The sequence below is a fragment of the Mobula birostris genome, chromosome 2 (genome assembly GCF_030028105.1).
Source record: "Mobula birostris isolate sMobBir1 chromosome 2, sMobBir1.hap1, whole genome shotgun sequence".
NCBI classification, from domain to species: Eukaryota; Metazoa; Chordata; class Chondrichthyes; order Myliobatiformes; family Myliobatidae; genus Mobula; species Mobula birostris.
In genome coordinates this window covers 7,807,317-7,827,518 of record NC_092371.1, presented here as the reverse complement: position 1 = coordinate 7,827,518, position 20,202 = coordinate 7,807,317, and positions in this window count along the sequence as shown.

Sequence of the window (20,202 nt, the reverse complement as noted above, 5' to 3'; positions counted from 1 at the left end):
AACCCTTCGTCAGGACTGTAGAGGGAAGGTGTAGAGGCCCCATAAAGAAGGTGGAGGGAGGGTGGGAAGGAGAAGGCTGGTAGGTTCCAGGTGAACCCCCTTGTCAGGAAAGATGTTATCCTAAGCAACACACGTAAAAGTTGCTGGTGAACGCAGCAGGCCAGGCAGCATATCTAGGAACAGGTACAATCGATGTTTCAGGCCGAGACCCTTCGTCAGGACTAACTGAAAGAAGAGCTAGTAAGAGATTTGGAAGTGGGAGGGGGAGGGGGAGATCCGAAATGATAGGAGAAGACAGGAGGGGGAGGGATGGAGCCAAGAGCTGGACAGGTGATTGGCAAAAGGGATACGAGAGGATCATGGGACAGGAGGCCCAGGGAGAAGGAAAAGGGGGAGTAGGGAAACCCAGAGGATGGGCAAGGGGTATAGTGAGGGGGACAGAGGAAGAAAAGGGAGAGAGAGAAGAAGAATGTGTATATATAAATAAATAAATAACGGATGGGGTACGAGGGGGAGGTGGGGTATTAGCGCAAGTTTGAGAAGTCAATGTTCATGCCATCAGGTTGGAGGCTACCCAGACGGAATATAAGGTGTTGTTCCTCCAACCTGAGTGTGGCTTCATCTTTACAGTAGAGGAGGCAGTGGATAGACACATCAGAATGGGAATGGGATGTGGAATTAAAATGTGTGGCCACCAGAATAAGGAAGACCCAACAGTAATTAAATATCCTGACGAAGGGTCTTGGCCTGAAACGTCGACTGTACCTCTTCCTAGAGATGCTGCCTGGCCTGCTGCGTTCACCAGCAACTTTGATGTGTGTTGCTTGAATTTCCAGCATCTGCAGAATTCCTGTTGTTAGTAATTAAATATTTAGGCCTGAATAGGACAACTTAAAATTTACTCCGTTGTAGATGTCTGTATGTAGTATATTGTGTATATAATTGAGATGTATTCTCTACTGAGTTGGAGTTTATAGGAGTGTTGTGGAAGTAATATTTGAATAATCTTGTATATATATTGATAGATTAATCATTAATTACTAGTTATATGTAAAATTATGTTAATTGAAAGCGTCATCATGCCACCATGTGATACATGTGAGCTCATTTAAAGTAAACTTGAAGTCAGAGCCGCACTTCAGACTCTTTCTTTGTATTAGGCTAATATTTTGAAGTTTTGAAGTTACAAAACAACAGTAATGGTGGACGAACTGTGGAAGACAATAACAATGTGGTGGAAGTTCGAGAGTGTCGGGGCAGAAGTGTGTGAAGTTGCAATCACTAGGGAGAAGATGCTTGGGAATCAGAAAGATCTGAAGGTAGGTAAGTCACCTGGACCAGGTGGACTACACCCCAGAGTTCTGAAAAAGGTAGCTGATGAGATTGTGGAGACATTAGTAGTGATCTTTCCAGATAGCTGGAATGGTTCCAGATGACTGGAAAGTGGCAAATATCACTCCATTCTTCAAGAAGAGAGGGAAGCAGAAGAAAGGAAATTATAAACCTAAAGCCTGACCTCAGTGGTTGGGAAGTCGTTGGAGTTGATTGGTAAGGATGTGGTTTTGGGGTACTTGGAGACATAGGATAAAATAGGCATGGTTTCCTTAAGGGAAAATCTTGCCTGACAAATCTGTTGGAATTCTTTGAGGAACTAACAAGCAGGATAGACAAAGGAGAATTGGCAGATTGTTGTTGTTCAGTTGTTAAGTCGAGTCTGACTCTTTGTTCCCTCATGGACTCCTGCACATCAAGCCTTCCTGTTGGAAACTGCCTCTCTCGGATCCCCCAAGGTCATACACATTGTCTGAGTAATATTATCTATTCATCGTAGCCTCTGTTGTCCACCCCTTCTTTTACCTTCTGTTTTACCTGACATGAGAGACTTCTCCAAGGATTTCTGACTTCTCATGATGTGGCCAAAATGTTTGAGCTTTTGTCTCACAATCCAGCCTCCTAGTGAGCAGTCTGGTTGCATTTCTTCGAATATTGACTTGTTAGATCTTCTTGCTGTCCAGCAAACTCTTAACACCTCCCTCAAGCATCCAAGTTCAAAGGAGCTGATTATTTTGTGTTCTGCCTTACCAATAGCCCAGCTCTCACAGCCATGCATCACAACTGGATTGCTGAATGCATTAACAATAATTCCAGTTCTCGTTCCCCTTTGCCCCTGGCCTCCTTTTTTGCCAAGATGAGGCTATCCTCAGGGTGGAGGAGCAACACCTTATATTCTACCTGGGTAGCCTGCAATGATGGCTTTTCTCCTTCTGGTAAAAAAAATCCCTCTCTCTCTCTCTTCCCTATTCCACACCCTGACCTCTCACCTCTTCTCATCTGCCTATCACCTCCCCCGGAGTCCCCTCCTCCATCCTTTCTCCCATGGTCCACTCTCCTCTCCTATCAGATTCCTTCCTCTCCAGCCCTTTACCTTTCCCACTCAACTGGCTTCCCCAATCACCTTCTAGCTAGTCTCCTCCCCCTACTCGCACCTTTTTATTCCTGCGTCCTCCCCCTTCCTTTCCAGTCCTGAAGCAGGGTCTCTGCCCAAAAAGTGGACTGTTCTTTTATTTCCATAGATGTTGCCTAACCTGCTGAGTTCCTCCAGCATTTTGTGTGTGTTGCTCTGGATTTCCAGCATCTGCAGAATCTCCTGTGCTTACAGCGGAGATTTCCCATCACAGATAGAGATCTAGATGAAAGGAAGAAAAATAAGAACAAGGTCGGTTTGTTTCTTCGTGAAAAGCTTGACAGTCGCTTTGATATTAATTGGTCCCAGTTAGAATCAGAAAGGGAGATCTCGCTGGAACACAGTCTCTCTCTGTGTCTACACAGGCCATGGAACAAAGTTAGTCGCTGACAAGCTGCAAGTGTTGGTTAGCAATAACGCATAACTGAACGGATTCACCTCTGTGATTTCAGGTAGCAAGTTTCTGATATAAACCCCATTCGTCTTCAGCCCTAAAGTAAGCCAGAAACATGAGAATTAATTAAATGGAGGGAAATGACGATGGTTCCTTCCCAGAGTACAACAACACAGAAGCTTTCCCTTCAGCCCATTGTCCCTTCAAGCTACAACTGGACCATACCTCTCCCATCCACGTACCTGTCCAAACTTCTCTTAAGCATCAAGATCAAACCCACATCCACCAGCTTCTGCTTGCAGCTCATTCCACTCTCTGACCACCCTCTGAGGGAAGGAGCTTCCCCTTCAGATTCCTCTTAAAGATTTCACCTTTCACCTTAACCCATGACCTCTATCTCTAGTCTCACCCAACCTCAGTGGGAAAAAGCCTGCTTGCTAACTACACCTTTCATAATTTTGTACACCTCTAAGTCTCCCCTCATTCCCCTGCGCTCCAGGGAACGAAGTCTGAACCGATTCAACCTTTCCCTGTAACTCAGGTCCTCAAATCCTGGAAACATCCTTGTAAATTTACTCTGTACTCTTTTGATCGTCTTGATATCTCACTCAAGGGACTATTACAGTGAACTGGTGGGACAGCCACAGTCAAAGTAAATTTAGTATCAAAGTACATAAAGGCATCCGTTAGTCTCGTGAGACCATGGATTTGTGCCTTGGAAGGCTACTAGGGCACAGGCCTGGGCGAGGTTGTATGGAAGACCAGCAGTTGCCCATGCTGCAAGTCTCCCCTCTCCACGCCACCAATGTTGTCCAAGGGAAGGACACTAGGGCCGATACAGCTTGGCACCGGTGTCGTCCCAGAGCAATGTGTGATTAAGTGCCTTGCTCAAGGACACAACAGGTTGCCTCAGCCAAGGCTCGAACTAATGACCTTCAGATCACTAGACCGACGCCTTAACCACCTGGCCACGCGCCATCAATGTTCCCATAGCTGCACAGAGAAACGCCTGTGCGGGAGGAGTTTTATAGTGAAAAGAGCCGTTGTACTGGGGTAGTTCCACACTCGCGGCCTCAGAAATCTTGATCCAATGCTACAAAAACTCATCACGACCGGAGACTTCTTCGGCTGCCGTGGAGAGTCATGACACCTCCTGTGTCTTGTCTTGACTTTCACTCACCTCGAAGAACTGCAGCACCGTCTCCTTGGCCGTTGGATATAGTCAACCTCACCCGCCCAGTCCCCCTCAACTGACTTTGCTTGCTAGGGTACGCATGTCCGTATCTCACCGTGTTGGAGGTTCCCGGCTACCCCTCACCTGGTTCAGCCCACCTGTGGAAGCATACCAGGGTGTGGCTACTGTCACATGTAAACAGTTACCTGGAGCCACAGGTGAGAGCTGGGAGGCAGACGGGGACCAAAGGACCATAAATCGACGAAGGAGTCATAATGCAATCACATGAATTGAGTATGATGTTCTCCTAAGACGTTGTCCATTGGTGGGTCCTCGGGTGTCTGTAGAGACTGATCCGGGATCCACGTATTCTGGTGCAGTGTGGGCAAGAGCCAGTGGTGGCTGTTGTCAGTGGCTGGGTCTTTTGGTTTTCTCACCCTCTCCTTTCACAACTGCCGCTTACTCTCCGTGGCGTGGAGAAGGTCGTTCTCATGTAGTGCAGCTCCTTCTTGAACAGCTTTCCTCCAGGTGCATCTGTTGAGTGCAGCGCCTTCCCAGTTTTTAGATGTAATGCTGATAAAAATCTGGCACGTGACCAATGGGCGAAAGACGACAAACAGTAAACTCTGAGGACATGAGTTGTGCAGCCTTGCAAGTGAGTCTATAGGTTGTAGAATGAGCTCGGTGTTGGGGTGAGTGAAGTTATTCACGCCGGTTCAGGAGCCTGATGGTTGTAGAGTAAAAGTGTTCCTGAGATTGCTGGCATGGGCTGTATTTACCACTTTCTGTAGCCAAGCTCAATGCTCTCCACTTACCTTATCAAAACCCATACAAATGGACAAAGGACAGGCTAAATTGACCATTTCCTAAGCTTATGAGAACATCAAAGTCACATCCATTTTTCTGTTTTTCAAGTGCTTGGCTTGTTTGGTGATTAAATTAACATGTCCACAACGGGGTGTGATTAATTCGAACAATCCAGAACCGACTTTATTTAGTTTCATCATCATCATTATGAGCCATGTTGTATGGCTTAATCATAATGTGCCACATCGTATGACATCATCATAATGTGCCACATTGTATGACATCATCATTATGTGCCGTGGCGTATGATGTGGGTGACCATGGTGACCATGATTGCTCTTGGCAAGTTTTTCTACAGAAGTGGTTTGCCATTGCCTTCTTCTGGGCAGTGTCTTTAGTTTTTAATATTTAGTTTGGAGAACAATAAAAAGCAGGCAAGTATCCTGCTACATACATACATACCACGTTTCTGATCTCTTTCCCCAGTTGCACACTTGTCCACATTCCAGAACTCATACTTTGGCCACACACCTGACCCAAGCTCTCAGACCCGAGCGGGGTTAGTTTACAGATCGTGTCCAGTCAACTCCACCAAGAAAGATGTTTGAAGAGCATTGTTTCCCTTGGCATAGCAGGGGACTGGAGCCATTTGGAACACCAAGACACGGACTGGAGCCATTTGGAACACCAAGACATGGACTGGAGCCATTTAGAACACCAAGACATGGACAGGAGCCATTTGGAACACCAAGACATGGACAGGAGCCATTTGGAACACCAAGACACGGACTGGAGCCATTTCGAACACCAAGACATGGACTGGAGCCATTTGGAACACCAAGACATGGACTGGAGCCGTTTGGAACACCAAGACATGGACAGGAGCCGTTTGGAACACCAAGACACGGACTGGAGCCATTTGGAACACCAAGACATGGACTGGAGCCATTTGGAACACCAAGACATGGACTGGAGCCGTTTAGAACACCAAGACACGGACTGGAGCCATTTGGAACACCAAGACATGGACTGGAGCCGTTTGGAACACCAAGACATGGACTGGAGCCGTTTAGAACACCAAGACACGGACTGGAGCCATTTGGAACACCAAGATATGGACTGGAGCCATTTGGAACACCAAGATATGGACTGGAGCCATTTAGAACACCAAGACATGATAAGGATGCAAATGAAGGGTTCTAGAGTGACACTTATTGTTGGTCGGTTACTTACCCATGGTGGGTGATTGACTGTGCAAATAATAAATTTGAACATCCACAAGTTCAATGTCAGCCATTACACAACTTCTGTATAAAACACAGATGGTCCGTCTGTCCATCTGTCTGTCCTGAACTGTTATTCCACCTAGTTCCATCGACCTGCACCTGGACCATATCCCTCCATACCCCTCCCATCCACGTACTTATCCAAACTTCTCCAAAAGTTGTGGTCCAGCCCACATCCACCACTTCCTCTGGCAGTTTGTTCCTCACTCTCGCCACCCTCTGAGTGAAGGAGATCCCGCTCATTTCTTTGTTGAGACTTCAGAACGGTTTGGTGACCAGGGCCACGCTGTTCTCCTTGTGCACCCGTAATCAAAGTGGCTGAGGAGCGGGAGCAAGTTAATCAGCAACGTCACCTACATCACACCTGGCCCTTGGTTCTGGCTGCATACCTGCCCACAGGTACCACTCTCCTTCTACGTTCTCTCTCATGGAAAGTCTGAAGCAGGGTTGCAATGGAACGTCACTATCAGCAATATGGGATTACCCCACACGTTGGCGTAATTTGATTCTTTTCATAAACTATTATTAGTTGAATCTCACATGCACCGATACAGATGCCATGACCATCAGGCAGGAGGTACAGGTCCCACACTCCCGAGTTCAAGAACAGTTATTACTCTAAACCCACCAGGCTCCTGAACCAATGTTGATAACTTCACTCACCTCAACACTGAACTGATTCCATGACCTACAGACTCACTCTCAAGGACTCTACAACTCGTTCTCAGTGTTACTTTTATTTGAAATGTGCACAATTTGCCTAATTTCGTACATTAGTTGTTTGTCAGTGTTGGTGCGTAGCTTCTCATTGGTTCTTTTCCAATTATTTGTTTTACTGTGAATGCCTGCAAGAAGATGAATCTCAGGGTTGGATATGGAGACAAGTACATACCTTGTGTGTGTAAAAAGGGAGGTATGTGAAGCACAAAAGCATCAGTACTAGGACGGCCAGACTGGGTAACAGCTTCTTCCCCCAGGCTGTGAGACTAATGAATACCCTGCCACCACCGAGCTCCCATCACCAGGAGAGTGAGCTGCGACTGTTTACTGTTTACCTCTGCTAAGCACTGCATGCAATATGAATTATATTTTATTAACTTATTTGTGGTACTATTTTGCTTTAAGTGCTCTGTGCGATATATCATTTTTGGGTGCACCGTTGTCAGGAGGAACATTGTTTCATTTGGACGTATAGCCTGCATGTACGGTCAGATGACAATAAACTTGAACTCTGACAATCAATCCACTTGAAACATCTGGGACAACAACCCATTACTAAGAGACAGGAAGCAAGCCCTTCTCACTTACCTGTTGCCTTCATCACTTCTAATCTCTTACTAGGTGGTCCCTTGGTGCAAAACAGCTTCCTTGCCAGCTGCCTGATGCCGCCCTCGAGCTTTGCCCCAGGGCCAACACAGAAAGAGACCGTTCAGCTTAAAACCAGAGGGCACAGCTTCAGAATAGAAGGATGTCCCTTTGGAACAGAGATGAGCAGGATCGTCTTTACAAGGAGGGGGGTGAATCTGTGAAATTCATTGCCACAGATGGCTGTGGAGGGCCAAGTCACTGGTTGTATCTGACGTGGAGGCTGACTGGATCTTGATTCATAATGGTGCCAAAGATTAGGGGAGAGGGCAGAAGACTGGGCTCAAGAGGGATAATAAATCAGCCATGATCAGATGGCAGAGCAGACTCGATGGGCCGATTGGGCTGTTTCTGCTCCTATGTCGTATGGGGTAGGGTCTCATTATTTGGTATTTTATTCGAGCGAGTTTGCAATGTGCACGTTGGTGCCGCCCGACAACCCTGACTTAACCCTAGCCCAACCACGGGACAACTAACAATGACCAATTAACCTGCCAAGCGGTACGTCTTTGGACCGTGGGAGGAAACCAGAGCACCCAGAGGAAACCCACACATTCCATGGGGAGGACGTACAATCTCCTCACAGAACACACCAGAATTAAACTCTGATGTCCCGACCTGTAATAGCGTTGCGCTAATCTGTGGGAAGCAAAACAATGTTAATATTTCAGGACTTTGAGCTAGTCTTTATTTTAGATTTCCGGCATCTGCTGATTTTTAAAATGATTTTTGCTTACTGTGGCGAAATAGGAAACAAGGAATTCGGTTAGCTTGTGCACACGCTAACTTGATGAAACTTAGCAGAAAATCTGTTTCAAGCAGGGTGTTTGTGGAGGTTTAATTAATGGCTTCTTGACACCAGGTGAAATACTCCTGCTCTCTGTCCAAATACCACGGGAGAGCAGAGACCGCTGATTAAAACATGTCTGCTGACAGACTGCGTCCCAGACAGTCTAGTCCAGGTCGTGTGTTGGTGTCCCCTGAGTGAGACGTGAATGACTCCAAGAATACAGTGCCACAAGCTCCCCAGCAAGTTATAAGTGCAGCAGATTCTGCAGATGCTGAAAATCCAGAGTAACACAGACAAAGTTGGAGGAACTCAGCAGGTCAGGCAGCGTCTGTGGAGAGGAATAAGGAGCCAACGTTTTGGGCCGAGACCCTTCATCAGGACTTCTCCGTAGTTGTTGAGTTTCCCCAGCATTTTGTGTGTGTTACACCTCAGTAGGTTACTGTCCATAGAGTCAGTCTATGTATATAACCTGTGACAATATCCCGAGTTAATCATTATGGACTGTGCTTTTAAAAAGAGAGAGAAAGCATGCAGCTGTACAGCACAAACAGCTTGTTACGGGGGGGGGGGGCGAAGACTGCTCAGAGTTTGTTTGGAATTTCTGCAAGGACACTGCCAGCTTCTAAGTTCCTACAGAGAGAGAAGGGAGGAGCTACATGATGGACAGCTGGTGTTCAGCACAACAGTACTTAAACCAGCGTAATTGCCCGTTTCACAGGACACGCAGATGCACTAGGGTGTGGTGAAGTTACCACTATCCTGCTCAGGTGCCCACGAGTGTGGGACTGTGGACCGATCATGAGGGATCGACCTGAGATTGTTAGTGCGTGAAGAGGCAACCCTGTGGAGTCTAATAGTGTGTCTAAGCTTCGCCTGGGTTGGTAGACTATCACTTGAAGACGGGGCTCTCAAGTTGGTCAAGTTTGGCCAACTTGGAAGTTTCAGAGGACAACGGGAAGAATCGATGGCATCGGCTCACTCGGACAAGCACCACACCTCTCTCTCTCCATCACTACTGAACTCAATACCACGAACTGAACTGATTTCATTTACACATCATTGTAAGACTGCATCCATTTACCCCCTAGGCTTGAAGAAGCTTGGTTTTTATATTTCCACACTTATATATGCATGAGCTTTGCTAACCTGTTTGATTTATCTGATTTTATATTACTGTATTGTGTAGTTACTAATAAATGAGCGTTAGTTAACAGCAATGCCAGACTCCAAGGGGTTTTCCATTTCTGCTGGTTCTTTAACCTGTTACAGGGTATGTAACAAACCTAATTTTAGGTACATAAGGCCACACTCAAACACATACTTCAACAATTGTGTGTTATAGGATTGCTTTTATTTTCATTGTGTTTTCATGCTACATGGAATCCTGAGTAACAACGGTTTTGTCCCCTTTTAGACATGTACTGAAGAACAACAATACACAGTGTTGAATCTCGAAAGCCTTACCGGAATCATCCCACACGTCACCTCCGGGTGACTCTGACCATGACCTTGGCAGTGGAACCAGAGTGGTTTCCCCAACCTCTCAGTTCTTCTGTCCCAGATGAAAAGGGGACCTGGGCAAAAAGTTTTCAACAGAATCAGTCTGCCACCTGAACCACAAATTCACTACCTGGATATCAACTCTTGTGTTTTACTTCTCCAAAGCAATGGGATAACTGGTTCTCTTAATAGTTAGCAGAGTTAGTAGATTATAAAGAACAAACTACCTTACCTACCAAGCTAGTTTAAACCCTCCCCAGTAGCTCCAGCAAATCTGCCTGCACAGATATTGGTCTCCCTCGAGTTCAGGTGTAACCCATCCCTTTTTATACAGGTCATACCTCTCCTAGGAGAGATCCCAATGATCCACAAATCTGAAACCTTGCCTCCTGCACCAGTTCCTCAGCCATAAATTCATCTGCCAAATTGTCCGATTATTACCCTCACTGGCATCACGTTTATTACTGGTTCTCATTATAGTCAGCAGAGTGTAGAAAGGGCCGATTACACAGAACAACCTACTTTACCTACCAATCTAGTTTAAACCCTCTCTAACAGCTCTAGCAAATCTGCCCGCAAGGATATTGGTCTCCATCGAGTTCCTTTTGTACAGATCACACCTTCCCAACAGGAGACCCCAATAATCTGCAAATCTGAAACTCTGCTCCTTCAGAATTCATTGCCTCAGATGGCTGTGGAGGCCAAGTCACTGGGTACATTTAAAGAGGAGGTTCTTGATTAGTAAGGGTGTCAAAGGTTATGGGGAGAAAGCACAAGAGTGGAGTTGAGAGCAGCAATAAATAGCCATGATGGAATGGGGAGCAGACTCCATCGGCTGAATAGCTTAATTCTGCTCCTATGTTTGATGGTCTGATGGCTTGGTGGTCTGATGATCTGATGATCTGATGATCTGATGGTCTGATGATCTGATGATCTGATGGTCTGATGGTCTGAATGTCTGATGGTCTGATGGTCTGATGGTCTTATGATCTAGTGATCTGCAGCAATTCTTCAGTCACAGATTTATCTGCCAAATGATTCCATTCTTACCCTCAACAGCATCACATTTGGTTTTAAACTGGTTCCTAGCTGGGTACAGACCACCCCTCCTAACTCAAGCAAGTTAACGCATGCCTGTTGACATCAAGGCAGGATCATCTCTCCTGCAAAGCACTGATCGATAGATTGTTCACCACCTTTGCAGCCTTCATGCATAAAAAGTAGGCTGGTTTTTCATCGCAATCTAGCAAACGCACACTGATTTCTCAAGTAAAATAATGTAAAATGACACACATTACTCAGGCAGAAGATACAGTAGCCAGTCAGTTTCAATTCTGTAAAAGATATTCTGTCAATTCATGTTTCATCAACTAAGCGACGTCAATTAACTGACGCTGCTGACGAGCTGCACGATCTCCCAGGTATAAGGTTGCCACCTGGTGGAAGATCTGTGGAATTGCTTCTCTAACCCACGTGATAACTTCACTCACCTCAACACTGAACTGATTCCACAACCTCTGGACTCACGTTCGAGGACTTGACAACTCATGCTCTGAGTATTTTTTTTAATTTTATTTTTCTTTTACACAATTTGACGTCTTTTACACGTTGTCCGTCTTTGTAGTTCTTCAATGATTTTACTGTGCGTCTTCGTATCTACTGTGAATATCTGCGAGAAGATAACTCGCAGGGTAGTACATGGTGATAGATTATGTACTTTGATAATAACGACACAAGAAAATCTGCAGATGCTGGAAATCCAAAGCAACACACAAAAAAATGTTGGAGGAACTCAGCAGGTCAGGTAGCATCGATGAAGAGTCAACGTTTTTGACTGACACCTTTCATCAGGATCCTTTGACAATAAATTTACTTTGAACTTTGATTTCACAACAGTCTTGAATCGCTATCTGATGTAAGGATGCATATTGGAATTTAACTGATCCTTTACAGATCTTCTATCCAAAGATACACAGACAAGAGTTCTTCAAAAGGCGATGCCTCAAGATGGCAGCATCCATTATTAAGAACCGCTGCCACGCAGAACATGCCTTCTTCTCATGACGACCATCAGAGTGGAGGTACAAGAAGCCTTTATTCTGGCCTCCTCCGGATCTCCAGCGCCTGCAGAACCTCTTGTGTTTAGGAGGCACAGCAGCCTGAAGACACGCGCACTCAACACTTTAGGAACAGCATCTCCCCCTCTGCCATCAGATCTCTGAATGGACAATGAACCCATGAACATTAACTCACTATTTTTGCTCTCTTCTCGCTCTACTTGTATTTTATAGAATACCTGTTTCTTTTTGTAACTTATATTGTTAATCGGCGAGTTGTTTGTTATGTCTCCCCTCTCGCTGTGAAACAGGGACACCTCTTTCTCTCTTATTAGGGATAGAGAGAGAGCCTATGTTATATTGAATTACCGGGTGAACAAGTAGTCTTTGGGGTACTGCGAGTCTGTGTCTTTACTGATACTTTGCTGCACACTGGAGAGCTCGGTGGAGGGCGCCGATGCTTTTTTTTGCCGGTGGGGGGAGGGGGATCGTTGCTTTGCTGCTGCTTTTACATGGGAGGGGGGAGCTGGGGGGTGCTTTGGGGTTCTAACATTTAACTCATTCATACTTTGGGGCACTCCTCTGTTTTCGTGGATGTTTGCGAAGAAAAAGAATTTCAGGATGTATATTGTATACATTTCTCTGACATTAAATGTACCTTTGAAACCTTCATATGTATTGCACAGTACTGCTGCCTCAAATTAATAGACCTGCTTTTGATTCTGAGCTAAAGACCAGATGATGATCAGGTAGTGAGGAACATGTGAGGTGTTTACATACTGCATATAAGACGCCCTGGAGAGAGTATATATGTTGAGATCTGATTGAGGAGTTTTATGTACAAAATACAAAATTTACAGGCCCAACTCAGAGAGGAGACGGTTCGAACACAAGGGCATCCAGAATAAGTGACGAAATTCAAATCCATTGGGGAAGGGAAGAGGAGACTTTAGCTGTTGCATTACGGATACAGGAGCAAGTCACAAGCTAGAATCTCGTCAAGAGGTCAAATGCAGAGTTACAGATACTTCAGACCATGCAACAAATTGGAATCTAAGCAAGGAGTTTTGTGAGATGGGCGAAGCTTTTACGGGGAAAAGCAGATACCTGAGAGTTGTGTTTAAGCAAATGTCTAATAGTTTTAACAATTTATATATATAGACCGATCAATAACGCTCACAAAATGCTGGAGGAACTCAGCAGCATGTATGGAAAGAATGCCCTCGAGTCCCGGTGAAGAGTTTCAGCCCAAACTATTCACTGTTTATTCCCCTCCACAGATGCTATGTGACCTGCTGAGTTCCCCCAGCATTTTGTAAGCGTTGCTCTGGATTTCCAGCATCTGCAGAATCTCTTTTGTTTGTAGACCAATAGGTACCTGGAACTGAATGAATCTGCAATTTAACTGAGTTTTTGGGATATATGCAACAGTGAAGTAGGGGTTAGAATCAATTGAGAAGCTTTAATTGTGCTGGTTCACAATAAAAAGTTCAGTAGGGCCAGTAATCCCACCTGCCTGTTTGTCCCACTCCCATCAGGGAGGAGGCTTCGTAGTATCCAAACCAGGACCACCAGACTCAAAAACAGTTACTTTCCCCAAACAGTAAGGCTGATCAACACCTCCACCCACTAACCCACCTCCCCACCCTCCACCACACTACGTTATCGTTTCCTGTCAGAGTCACATTATGTACAGACACTCCTGTGCCCAGTGACAATTTATGGACATACAATCAATCTAACTTATTTATTGCTTATAAGCTATCTTATGTGTGTATATTTATCGATTTTTATTATTGTGTTCTTTATGTTACTGGGTTTTTTGTGTGCTGTACCGGATCTGGATTAACAATTATTTTGTTCTTCTTTACCCTTGTGAACTGGAAATGACATTAAACAGTGTTGAACGTAAAGGGGTGGGGGCCGCACCAGCAGATACGGCTGATGACCTGAACAGGCTCAGGGGGTAAGTGTTGTTATACTTTGCATCTTATTGGGCACGGGTACCCAGTGAGGTATTATTAAGGTGGATTACTGGAGCTGTTATACTGTTTGGCTATACTCTTTCAGGTGGCTGTGAAGAATCTAAGGCACTTTGAAGAATAATAGCAGAAATACTTTCTCATCTCCAACACAGCGTTTATCAGCAGTCAGCACTTGAGCAGCTGCCTCCTCTCTTCACAAGACCAGAAAACCATGAGACAGAGGAGCAGGCCACTCAGCCCATCAAGTCTGCTCCACTATTCCATCACGACTGATTTACTATCCCTCTCAACCCCATTCTCCTGCCTTCCCCCGTAACCTTTGATGCCCTGACTAACCAAGAACCTATCAAACTCCCCATTAAATATACACAATGACTTGGCCTCCACAGATCCCACAGATTCACCACAAATTCCTCTTCGTCTCTGTTCTAAATGGACGCTGTTGTGCACTCCGGTCCTAGCCTCTACCACTATAGGAAATATCCTCTCCACATCCACTCTGTTGATATTAGATGGATTTCAATGAAATCCCCTCTCATTCTTCTGAATTCCAGTGAGTACTGGCCAGAGCCATGAAATGTTACTCATATATTAACCCTTCCACTCCTGGAATCAATTGCGTGAACATCCTCCGGACTCTCTCCAATGCCAGCACATCTTTCCTTAGATAAGGGGCCCTAAACTGCTCACAGTGTTCCAGGTGTGGTCTGACCAATGCCTCATCATCACATCCTTGTTCTTATATTCCAGTCCTCTCAAAATAAATGCTAACATTATACTTGCCTTCTGACTCAATCTGCAAGTTAATCTTTGGGGAATTGCTATTGAGGGAGTGCAGCGTAGTTTCACAAGGTTAATTCCCGGGATGGCGGGACTGTCGTATCTCAAAAGATTGGAGCGACTGGGCTTGTATACTCTGGAATTTAGAAGGCTGAGAGGGGATCTTATTGAAACATATAAGATTATTAAGGGATTGGACACGCTGCAGGCAGGAAGCATGTTCCCGCTGATGGGTGAGTCTAGAACCAGAGACCACAGTTTAAGAATTAGGTGTAGACCATTTAGAACGGAGTTGAGGAAAAACTTTTTCAGCCAGAGAGTGGTGGATATGTGGAATGCTCTGCCCCAGAAGGCTGTGGAGGCCAAGTCTCTGGATGCTTTCAAAAAAGAGATGGATAGAGCTCTTAAAGATAGCGGAATCAAAGGTTATGGGGATAAGGCAGGAACTGGATACTGATTGTGGATGATCAGCCATGATCACAGTGAATGGCGGTGCTGGCTCAAAGGGCTGAATGGCCTACTCCTGCACCTATTGTCTATTGTCTATATTGAATCCTGCACAAGGATTTCCAAGTCCCCCTGCACTTCTGATTTTTGCATTTTCTCCCCATTTAGAAACTCCAAACTGAATTGGACCTTGTATCAAATGATTTTTATAGATTCCTCCAAATTAGACACTACCTTACATCATACAAAGAATGGAACAATCTTAAAATACAGCCAAATAACTTGGAGAAATTTTGGATAGAGATCATCATGGGTAGGTTGCGATCCCAGAAAATTGTATCTTGTCTACATAAAAAAATACATCTGGATACAATGGATAACACGTTAGATGTTAAACATAAGTGGGAATTGGAGGCAAATACCATAATAGAAGAGGAAGAGTGGGAGAGGTCTTGGGAGTCATGGCATAAATGCTTGAATAGTCCCAATTGGAGGGAGTTTGCTTGGAAAATAAGGATGAGGTACTTTAAAACCCTGTTAGTAATATCATCATACACAGAAAAAAACAACAGACTTTGCTGGAAAGGATGTGGCCTAGTGGGAGATTTTGCACATTTGTTCTGGGACTGTCCCAAATTAAGGGAATTTTGGTACAAGTTCACTGAGGAAATAAGAAGGATTTTGGATATAAGCATACCCTTTGAACCTAGTCATTTAATTTTAGGCAACCTCCCGCAATCTGCATTAGAGAAGAATAAATTATACATGTTAAAAGTTTTGATTCTGATCGCTCGTAAAATGATAGCTTTAATCTCACCCACCCACTTTGGAACAATGGATACAGAGACTGAAAGAAGTGAACTGTATGGAAAATATCACTGCTAGTTTACAACCGAAAGTGGACTCTTACTTGGAAAGATGGAACTCTGTTATAGTGTACCTGGCACAGTGAAAGGTCCATATAGGGGCCTGGCAAAATGAGGGACTGAGTTGATTTACTGACGACTGTGATTTTATTTAAAATAGATGTAAATCTGCATTGAGGAGTGATGTAAAGAATGTAGATCATGTGTATGTTTGTGTATGTATGTAATTGTAGATATGTGCTTTTTGTTTCTTCTTTCCTTTACTCCTAATCTCTTCCACCCCGGTATTGTTAATATAGGCACTTACCATTGTGCAGTGAATTGTGGACCGATAGCTGATGCTTGTTTGTAGATATGTGTTTGTTCAATAAAATTTAAAAAATAAAGTTAAAAAAAAAGTAGTCTACAGCCTTAGTCCTTCTCCCAAAGGACATGACCATACAGTTCCTACACTAGGTTCCATCTGCCTTCTCATTGCCCATTCTGCAGACACCCTGTTAGCTCAACATTACTTGCCCCTCCACCTATCTTCGCATTGTCAACAAACTTGGCCACAAAACCATCAATTAAATCATCCAAATTGTTGACATATTCAATGAAAAGAAACAGTCACAACACAGACCACCACTGGTCACCAGCGGCCAACCAGAATAGGCTGCCTTTATTCCTATTCTTTGCCTCCTGCCAGTCAGCCACTCTTCTATCCAAACTAGCCTCTTTCCCGTAACACCAGGGGCTCTTATTTTGTTTAGCAGCCTCGTGTGCAGCACCTTGTCAAAGGCCTTCTGAAAGTCCAGGTAAACAACATCCACAGACTCCCCTTTGTCTCCTTTGTCTATCCTGCCTATTATTTCCTCAAAGAATTCCAACAGATTTGTCAGGCAAGATTTCCCCTTCAGGAAACCATGCTGACTTTGACCTATTTTAGCATGTGCCTTCCATTAGCCAGAAACCTCATCCTTAATAATAGACTCCAATATCTTCGTAGCCACTGGTCAGGCTAACTGGCCTATAACATCCCTTTCTTCTGCCTCCCTCCCTTCTTAAAAGGTAGAGTGATATTTGCAATTTTCCAGCCCTCCAGAACCATTCCAGAATGATCATTTGAACTATCATTATTGATGCCTCCGCAATCTCTTCAGCTACCTTGTTCAGATCTGAGGCGACTTATCTTACCTCAGACCTTTCAGCTTCCCAAGAATCTTCTCCTTAGTAATTACAACTACATTCACTTCTTCCCCCTGACACTCTCGAATTTCTGGCATGCTGCTGTTGTCTTCCACAGTGAAGACGGACACAAAATACTCATTAAGTTCATTCAACGTTTCTTTGTCCCCCATTACTACCTCTCCAGCTTCACTTTCCAGCTGTCCAATACCCACTCTTGATCTCTTTTACTCTTTAAATATCTGGAAAAACTTCTGATATCCTCTTTTACATTATTGACTAGCTTACCTTCATATTGATTCTCCATCTCCTTTTGTTTTTTTTTCAATTGCCTTCAGTTAGTTTTTAAAAGCTTCCCAATCCTCTAAGTTGCCACTAATTTTTGTTATATTATACACCCTCTCTTTTGCTTATATGGTGTCTTTGACTTCCCTTGTCAGCCACAGTAGCCTCATCCTCCCTTTAGAATACTATTGCTTCTTTGGGATTTATCTATCCTGCACCTTCCGAATTGTCCCCAGAAACTTCAGTCATTGCTATTCTGTTGTCATCCCTGCTGGTGTTCCCTTTCCGATCAACTTTGGCCAGCTTCTCTTTCACGTCCCTTTACTCCACTGTCATACCGATACATCCGACTTTATCTTCTCCCTTTCAAACTTCAGGGTGAATTCTATCATATTACAATCACTGTCTCCCAAGGGTTCCTTTACCTTAAGCTCCCTAATGAAATCTAGTTCATTACACAACACCAAATCCAGAATTGCCTTTCTCCTAGTGTGTTCAACCACAAGCTGCTCTAAAAAGCCATCTTGTAAGCATTCTACAAATTCTCCCTCTTAGGATCCAGCACCAACCTAATTTTCCCAGTCTACCTGCAAATTGAAATCCCCCATAACTAACGTAACATTACTCTTTTGCCATGTATTTTCTACCTCCCATTGTAATTCGTAACCTGTCCTCCTACCGTTTGAAGGCCTATATATAACTCCCATCAGGGTCTTTTTTGCATGTATAACTTCTTATCTCTGCCCACATGGATTCTACATCTTCTGATCCAATGTCACCTCTTTCTAAGGATCTGATTTCACCCCACCCCCTCTGCCTACCTGCCTGTCTTTTCAATACAAGGTGTGTCCTTGGATGTTAAGCTCCCAACTATGATCTTCTTTCAGCCATGATTCAGTGATGCGCACAACGTCATACCTGCCAATCTCTAACTGAGCTACAAGATCATCTGCCTTATTCCGTACACTGTGTGTATTCAAATATAACACTTTCATCACCCAGTGGCCACACATTTTAATTCCACATCCCATTCCCATTCGGACATGTCTATCCACGGCCTCCTCTACTGTAAAGATGAAGCCACACTCAGGTTGGAGGAACAACACCTTATATTCCCTCTGGGTAGCCTCCAACCTGATGGCATGAACATCGACTTCTCTAACTTCCGCTAATGCCTCACCTCCCCCTCGTACCCCATCCATTATTTATTTTTATACACACATTCTTTTTCTTGCTCTCCTTTTTCTCCCTCTGACTATACCCCTTGCCCATCCTCTGGGTCCCCCCCCACCTTGTCTTTCTCCCCGGACCTCCTGTCCCATGATCCTCTCATATCCCTTTTGCCAATCACCTGTCCAGCTCTTGGCTCCATCCCTCCCCCTCCTGTCTTCTCCTATCATTTTGGATCTCCCCCTCCCCCTCCCACTTTCAAATCCTTACTCACTCTTCCTTCAGTTAGTCCTGACGAAGGGTCTCGGCCCGAAACGTCGACTGTACCTCTTCCTAGAGATGCTGCCTGGCCTGCTGCATTCACCAGCAACTTTGACGTGTGTTGTCTTCATCACCCTTTTGGATCTTGTCCCATGTTACACTTCAACTCATCCCACTGACAGCAATTTTGTCCTCTCATCTGCCTGTCCTTCCTGACAGTCTCACTACGCACTGCCTCTGCTTGTATACCAACTGCCCCACCCTCAGCCCTATCGCTCCGGTTCCCAGCCCCCTGCCAACTTAGTTTAAACCCTCCATAATTGCTGTAGCAAACCTGCCTGCAAGGATATCGATCCCCCTCGGCTTCAGGCACAAACTGTCCTTTTTGTGCAGGTCGCATCTTCCCAGAAGAGATCCCAATGATCCAAGAATCTGAAACCCTGCCCTCTGCACCACTTCCTCAGTCACTCATTCATTTGTACCATCACCCTGTTCCTGTCTTGACTAGCATGTGGTACTGAGAGTGATCCACAGAGGTCCTGCTCTTCAGCCTCTTCCCTGACTATCTACCCTCACTGCACAGGACCCCTTCCCCCTTTCTACGTCATTTGTGCCAATGTGCACCTGGCCTCTGACTGCTCACCCTCCCTCTTGAGAATCTTCTGCAGTCACTCTGAGACATCCTGGACCCTGGCACCCGAGAGACAACACACGTTCCTGGCTTCCCTTTATGGCCATGGAATCTCTTGTCTATTCCCTTAGTTATCGAGTCTCCTTCTGCCTGGCTTTACCCATCCCTGCTGAGCCTCTGAGCTAGCTAGGGCACCCCCGGCCTGGCTGCAGCTACTGATCCTTGATAGGGCATCCTCCCCCCACCAGTAATCAAAAGGTACACTCCCCGCGCCCCACCTTGCTCCATCTTCATTTCATTATTTTCTCTCTCTCTTTGTCTGCCTCCAACTACCGTTCACTTGCCACAGTCTTCCAACTTCACCACAGCTCACTTTCCCTTCCTTATACTACCTGCCTGCCATCTACCACCCCTCTCCAGTCCACCAACCACGTGGGAACCTTTTCTCACCCCAGTCATCTCCCAATCCCCCAGTCATCACCCACCCTCCCCGGTCATCTGGCACCCCTCCCCAGTCATCTCCCACTCTTTCCCCATCATCACCCACCCTTCCCAGTCATCTCCCACCCTCCCCAGTCATCACCCACCCTCCCCGGTCATCTCGCACCCCTCCCCAGTCATCATCCACTCTTCCCAGTCATCTCCCATCCCTCCCCAGTCATCTCCCCCCTCCCCAGTCATCTCCCACCCTTTCCCCGTCATCACCCACCCTTCCCAGTCATCTCCCACCCCGCCCCAGTCATCACCCACCCTCCCCGGTCATCTGGCACCCC